This window comes from Muntiacus reevesi, chromosome 17, assembly GCF_963930625.1.
Source record: "Muntiacus reevesi chromosome 17, mMunRee1.1, whole genome shotgun sequence".
Classification (NCBI taxonomy): domain Eukaryota; kingdom Metazoa; phylum Chordata; class Mammalia; order Artiodactyla; family Cervidae; genus Muntiacus; species Muntiacus reevesi.
The window spans coordinates 40,503,934-40,511,868 of record NC_089265.1 but is presented as its reverse complement, the minus strand read 5'-3'; the positions used below and the strand labels follow the sequence as shown (position 1 = coordinate 40,511,868).

The 7,935-nt window shown below is 43.7% G+C and overlaps 1 pseudogene; it reads right to left on the bottom strand.

The window, feature by feature from the left end:
* Nucleotides 1-5,299: 5,299 nt before the first annotated feature.
* Nucleotides 5,300-6,177, bottom strand: LOC136148556 (ras-related protein Rab-22A pseudogene; annotated as a pseudogene).
* Between the last annotated feature and the right edge of the window lie 1,758 nt (nt 6,178-7,935).

The window sequence follows — 7,935 nt, the reverse complement described above, 5'->3', positions numbered from 1 at the left end:
ATTCTTACAGCTCCCTTGGTGATTCTAACAGGTAGTCAAGATTGAGAGCCAGTGCTATGTATTAGTGGCCTTTAAACGCCTGTGTTCAGTTTAATTCAATTCAGTCTCTCAGTTGTGTCTGACTCTTTGTGATGCCATGGACTGTAGCATGCCAGGCCTCCCTATCCATCATCAACTCCCGGAGCTTGCTCAGACTCATGTCCATTGAGTCGGTGATGCCATCCAACCATCTCATCCTCTGTTGTCCCCTTCTCCTCCTGCCTTCCATCTTTCTCAGCATCAGGGGCTTTTCAAATGAGTTAGTTCTTTGCATCAGGTGGCCAAATTATTGGAGTTTCAGCTTCAGCATCAGTCCTTCCAATGAATATTCAGGACTGATTTCCTTTAGGATTAACTGTTTTGATCTCCTTGTAGTCCAAGGGACTCTCAAGAGTCTTCTCCAACACCACAGTTCAAAAACATCAGTTCTTCAGCACTCAGCTTTCTTTATGGTCCAACTCTCACATCCATACATGAATACTGGAAAAAGCATAGCTTTGACTAGATGGACCTTTTTTGGCAAAGTAATGTCTCTGCTTTTTAATATGCTCTCTAGGTTTGTCATAGCTTTTCTTCCAAGGAGCAAGCATCTTTTAATTTCATGGCTGCAGTCACCATCTACAGTGATTTTGGAGCCCAAGAAAATCAAGTCTCTCACTATTTCCATTGTTTCCCCATCTATTTGCCATGAAGTAATGGGACCGTATGCCATGATGTTAGTTTTTTGAAGTTTTAAGGCAACTTTTTTGCTCTCCTCTTTGACTTTCATCATGAGGCTCTTCAGTTCCTCTTCACTTTGTGCCATAAGAGTGGTGTCAGTGTATTAGCATAACCTGGAGAACTCAGTAAAAACACAGGGGCCCACCTCTTCTCCTTCAGTGAGCTGGGGGCTTCTAGTTTCTTTATGAACTCCTAGATGACTCGAATAAACATCATAGATGAGAATCACCACTTTATTTCACTCCTCTTTAGGGTTTACTCTGTTTTTAAAATGAGAAAAATGACCTTATTCCAAGATGAGGAGCTGCCTAGGTTAAAACCTGTACATTGATGAATGTGTTGTGGGTCCACAAGAAGTGTTACTGGGCTGTGAGCCAGCTAACCATCTATTCCTTATGTCTTCTAGATGCCAACCTTGGCTTCTTCAGTTTTTCTTTCTAGATCATTCCTGACCATGGTCCACTTAGGTGATATGATGGTTGCTTAGTTATGAGCTTAAAGTAAGGCCACTGCCTATAGACATTTGTATTGGTCATGGCTTTCCAGAGAAACAAAACCAATAGAATGAAGATGATACACACACACACACACACATTTTATAAATATATATATATTTAATTATATGTATACAAATGATTTTAAATTTATATATAATTATATATGTGTATACATATATGTATTTGTTATGACGAATTGGCTTAGAAGTCTCCATAATCTGCTGTCTACAAGATTTTCTACAGGAAATCCAGCAGTGTAATTTAGTTTGAGGGTAGGAGAAGATGAGATGTCCCAGCTTAATAGTGAGGCAGAAAAAAAGGTGCAAATTCCTCGTTTCTCTTTTTGTTCTATTCAGCCCTCAGTGGTTTGGATGATTCCTCCCCCCACCCCCTGCCCCCACCACTCTGGGGAGGGCAATCTACTTTACAGAGTCCATCAATTGAAATACCAATCTCATCTGAAAATACCTTTACAGTCACAAATAATGTTTAACCAAGGCATCCCATGTCCAGTCAAGCTGACACACAAAATTAACCATCACAACACCTTACATCTAATTTTACTCCTGGTTGTTCTTATAGCATTTGGATGCCTACTAAATTGCTAATACCTCTAAGAAGCCTTTGCTATTGTTGCAAAAATCCCCACATTCCAGAAACACCCCTCTCAACCTCCAAGGATTTGTCATGCACCAAAATGGACTCTGAGAATAAAGATCTGAATCCCTAAAGCTCAATTAGTTAAATTATGGATACAATTTAACCCACAGTATGTTGGCTGCCCATTCATAAACATCTGGTTTGCTGGGAGAGCTGGTCTTTACTAGGCTCTTTCTGCACCACACTTGCATCTTCAAAAACTGTAATTTAGATTTTGCATTTCTTCTACTGAGAGCCCCCAGCTGGGTTTCTGTCTCTCACAGAGTAAAAGCCAACTTTCTTACCTAGTGTGCCAGGCACTGCCTCATCTCGCTTTGCAGCTCTTCCCCTGACTCATTGCGCTACAGCCAACCTGGCTTCCTTTCTGCTTCACTGAACACACAGCCTCAGGGCCTTTGCACTGATTCCTCTTTTTGCCTGGAACACTTTTCCTCCAGCTACCCACATATTTTTTCCTCCTTTAAGTGTTTGCTCAAATATTACCTTTACATATAGATCTAACCTGGTAACCCTATTAAAATTACTGCCTACCCCTCTCATCACTACTTCATTCTCCCCCATAAACACTTATCAGGGTGTAGTAAACACAGAGTTTACTTAGTCATTTTCTTTATTGCCAGACTATTCCCTTTAGCATATAAGCAAGAATTTGCTTTTCATACTGTTCATGGGGTTCTCAAGGCAAGAATACTGAAGTGGTTTGCCATTTCCTTCTCCAGTGGACCACAGTTTGTCAGAATTCTCGGCCATGATCCATCCATCTGGGTGGCCCTAAAGGACATGGCTCATAGTTTCATTGAGTTAGACAAGGCTGTGGTCCATGTGATCAGTTTGGTTAGTTTTCTGTGATTGTGGTTTTCATTCTGTCTGCTCTCTGATGGATAAGGATAAGAGGCTTATGGAAGCTTCCTGATGGGAGAGACTGACTGAGGGGGAAACTGGGTCTTGTTTTGATGGGTAGGGCCATGTTCAGTAAATCTTTAATCCAATTTTCTGTTGATGGGTGGGGCTGTGTTCCCTTCCTGTTCCTTGACCTGAGGTCAAACTATGGCCTTAGGTTGTGATGGACATGAGTTTGGGTAAGCTCCAGGAGTTGGTGATGGACAGGGAAGTCTGGCATTGTGCAGTCCATGGGGTTGCAAAGAGTTAGACACAACTGAGTGACTGAACTGAACTAAAGAATTTGCTTTATAGCATAGAGGTAAGAATTTTTATCAGTTTGGTTCAAGGTTGTTTCCCCAAGTTCTAGATTCTAGATAGGACATGGCACATAATAGGTATTGATCAATATCTGTTGATTGAAATGCTGATAATACATAAATTTTCTTGCCTAGACAAAAAGAGGAGGCCCTGAAGCTGTGGTAGATCTGGAATTGCCCAGTTAAATGCTCTTTGTCTGGTTGATTTCCATTTTGAAGTAACTAAAATAAACCTCAGGTACAGAATCAACCTTACTTGAAGTGTTTATTCGGAGTGTTTCGATCCGCTAAATGAACTAACTGCATGTTCCCAAACATCTCCCCACTGACCTGCCAAGTGCCCCAAATAGTCATTCAAGCATATTTGTCCAAGGGAAACAATCTTGCTGAGAAAACCAATAGTAATAATGACTGACATTTGTTCTGTGTTCACCACACACCAAATACTGGGCTCTGCCTGCACTAAAGTGCATTAGCTCATTTCATTTCTCTCGTAACTTTGTAGGAGTGGGGACTATGATTACCCATGTTATGGTTGAGGGACTGAGAGTTTGAGTGTTGGAGGCAGACCAGGGCTTGTTTCGGAGAAAAGCATCCAAGGAAAGAATGACCTGCTTGAAGGTTTAGAGGGAAGGGAGGATGTGGTATATTGGAGGTACAGGAATGTGTTAAAATAGTGGGAGTGGAGAATGCACGTGAAAGTCACTCAGGCTGAAGACGGGGGTCTTGCAATTGTGAACACTTTAGGTCCATTGGCTTGGAGATACCTATATATATATACTTTGGTTCCTATTTCATCAGTCTTTAGATTCAGAAGCACATGAAATTCTTGTCTATTATTATAGTTATTCCACCATGTTAGACCTTCATGAGTTTTTTCACCTAAAGTGCTGGCGTTTTTCTGGATACCTCTAAAAGAAGGGAAATGCAGGATTTCTTGATTTAAAATATTGTGTTCACGCTCCCCATTAGGCTTCTAACCGTGTTTTTGCTGATTGTCAGAGACCTTTGTTTTATAAATGAAAGTATGTCATTTGCAGTCATTCTTCTGGTTGATTCTGCTGCCAGATCTTAAAGTACAGCCTGGTGTCACAGAAGTTTACACAATAAGCTATTTATTAGGATTATTACATTACTCTAAGGTCAAGCAAGAAAGCTAAAGGGGATGGTTTTAAATGTCTAAAACAGGGATAAGTTGGAAAAAAACTCTCCACGAAACCTAAGTCAGTTAAAAAGCATGCCACTTATGTAAACAAAGTCTTTCAAGATTCTTGTTAACTTATAGCAAAGGTGTTTTTGCTGTATTAGATGCATTGATAATTAAGTTTACATAGATTTTATTGTTATAAGTTGACAATTTGTTTAGGACAAAATATAAAACAGCAGCAAGGACAAATATATACAGTTCACAAATTTGCAATCATATTGCAAGCTGAAAGCATAAACCATTGTTATATTCCAGAAGATATTATCAGATTTCACAAAATTAATTTGGTGGCAGAATTTTTTTTTAAACAAAACATAGAATTTATTAATGTATTTACATAATTTATAATCTGTAAGCAGTGGTCTCATAAATATATGACTACAACTTTACATGTGGTAAGCAAGCGGCAGATAACTGTTTCCCCCACCAAGACAGCTCGGTTAAATAAAAAACGGACAGCATTTACTCCACTTTCTGGGCTTCCTCTCTTCTTTTGGAAAACATGGCTAGTCAGTTTAAACTGAATCTGCAATTCAGCATGTTCCAGGCAGCCTCTCTACCACCACCATTTCGATCGTCAGAGCTTACCTAAAAAGGTGCCAGTGTCTGCCTGGGGACACACGTGCGACAGGGTCCCGGGCTGCTGCGCCCAACTGAAAGTGCGTCAGAGACGGCAGGGGTGGACGCCTCTCCATCGGCCCCAGAAACAACCCACGTCAGCTTCAGACGATCAGAACTGCCATCCCTCCATGGTGGTAACTGCACACATTCTAAATGCTCCCACTCCCTCTAACAGTGGCAATGGGAAAAGCAAGGGAAGGAATGTCTCCACAAGGTCATTTTTTTTCCCCTCAAGAACCACGAAAGTGCTAATTTTCCCTTTACAAATGTGACATAGAATCTTGACTACAAAGGTACTCAATGATATCATCCTACCATCCACACAACTGTACATTCCTTCTCAGTAAGATCAGGAGCCAACGATGCAGTCCCTGTGTACACAGAGATTCTTTACAGGACGGAAGTCCACAGACTGACGTATTATTGCTGCAGTCTCCAAAGGGGAGACGAAACCGGTCAATTCCTGTGAATCCTTGTTGCCCGAAGAAGATCCAAGACTGGCAGGCGACCCCCGAAGGCGGGGCCTAGCCCTCCCTAGACCTGTCAGGACCACCTACTTCATCGGGAAGCCCGGGGGCTGAGGCCCGGTCAGCAGCAGCTCCGCTTTGGCTCCGAAGGCTGTCTGCGGAGTTTGAAGCCCTTTCCACCAGGGCTAGCGTCAGTGGATGGAATTCTTCGACTAATTTCTATAGCGAGTTCATTTTTGTTTATCGCGTTCTTCGCACTTGTCTCTACAAAGACTGCATGAATGGAGTCAGCGTAGTCCTTGGCATCTCTCTCCATGACCTCTCTTACATCAATAAGATCACACTTATTTCCTGCAGTGGCAACTACAATATTGGGTGGGCCGTGCTGCCGAAGCTCTTTTACCCAATTCTTTAATGTTGAAAATGTCTCTTCTTTCGTGATGTCGTAAACAATTATAGCTGCAGCTGAGCCTTGGTAGTACTTGGCGCCAAGGCACGAAATCGTTCTTGTCCAGCTGTGTCCCAGATGAGGAATTTATGTAGTTCATTTTGGTACTGGACAGTCTTGGTCATAAAAGATGCCCCTACTATTGGGTTGATGTTCGGATCAAAACTGTCCTCCACAAACCGCCACACAATACTTGATTTACCCACACCTGTATCCCCCAGCAGACACACTTTGAGTTCCCTCAGCGCCATGGCCTGGGAGCCAGGGGCGCGGGCCGCCGCTGCGCTAAGTTGAGAAGGGAGAGGCCCGGCCCAGCACGAGCATCCCCCCGGCGCCGCCGCCGCACGGCCTAGCTCTGGCCGTGGGGCGCGCAGAGGCCGCGGCCGCCCGTTCTCTGGCCCTCGGCCCGGTCGGTCCGTCGCCAGCCGGCAGGGCCCGTCTTAGCAGCCCGGACCGTGCCGCGGGTTCCCAGCGCCACCGCTGCCGCCATCTTGGGACGCCGGCCGGGTCGCCTCTGGTGGCAGAATTTTTATGTAAACCTTTGGGAAGCTAGTTCTCTAGATTCACCTTTCACCTCTTCATTCATCTGGGGGAGAATGGATACATGTATATGTATGACTGAGTTCCTTCGCTGTTCTCCTGAGACTACCACAACGTTGTTAATCAGTTATAACCCAATGCAAGATAAAAAGTTTTTTACAAAAACCCAAATACTGAATGTTTGTCATGTCCATGCACTGTTACAGACACTGGAGATAGAACTGCGAGCAAAACAGATACTCCTGAGGTGGGGTTTACATTCTGGTGAAAGGAAGCAGATGGTAAACAAATCAGTAACTATAAATACACATGATATGTCAGATGGCAATGCTTTCTAAGAAAATGGCTGACGGAGCTGGGTTGAGGAGGATGTGGCTATGAAAGTGAAAGGGCTAGCCATTCAGTCGTGTCTGACTCTGCGACCCCATGGACTGTAGCCTGCCAGGCTTCTCTGTCCATGGGAATTCTCCAGGCAAGAATACTGGAGTGGGTAGCCATTCCCTTCTCAGGGGATCTTCCTGACCCAGGGATCAAACCCAGGTCTCCTCCATTGCAGGTGAATTATTTATGGCCTGAGCCACCAGTGACTATGAGAGGTATATATCAAAAGGCAAAAATCAGATTACTACCAAGTGGCTAATTGGACAGCTGACAGAGTACCCTGTAGAGTTTGGCAGCTCATTACAAGTCTGGTAACCTTTATTCTATTTTCATCTCAAACTCAGTGAGTGACTCTTGGCTCCATGATATGTTCTGAGCCCCAGTTTATTTATTTGGAAAAGGAAAGGGCTGAAAAACTGGGTCTTTGAGATCCTCTCTGGATGTAATTGCTGACTCTGTCTGAAGTGGAATGAATGCTTTGCTGAGATGAGCACAGAGCTGGGAACCCTGTGTCTGTAGTTAAGAAGTCTGGTGGGAGGGGAGACTAAAGTAGAACATGATAGTCGTTTGGGTGTTCATCAGTACAGACTCTTGCTGTCTTTCTTTAGGCTGAATAATGGCCCCTAAAGGCACCAGGTCCTAATCTCTGGAACCTGTAGATGTTACCTTATTTGGAGAAACGTTCTTTGCAGATGTGAATAAAAGAAGGACCTTGAGATGGGCAGATTATCCTGGTGGGCCTAAATGCTATCACACGTCTGCTTATCAGCAGGGCAGAGGGGGGTGAAAACATACAGAGAAGAAAGTCATATGAAAACAGAGTAGAAAGAGATTTGAAGGTGCTGACTGTGAAGACTGAAGTGTGGTGGGCACAAGCTCAGGAATGCTGACTGCTTCCGGAAGTAGGAAGAGACAGGGAAGGAATTCTCCTTTAGTGCCCCCAAAGGGAGCATGGCCCTGCCAACAGCTTGGTTTCAGCCTCGTAATGTGAACTGTGAGCTTCTGGCCTCTAGAACCAGGAAAAGTTTAAGTGAGAGTGTTAGTCGCTCAGTCATGTCCGACTCTTTGGGACCCCAAGGACTGTAGCCTCCCATGCTTCTCTGTCCGTGGAATTCTCCAGGCAAGAATACTAGAATTGGGTAGCAATTCCCTTCTC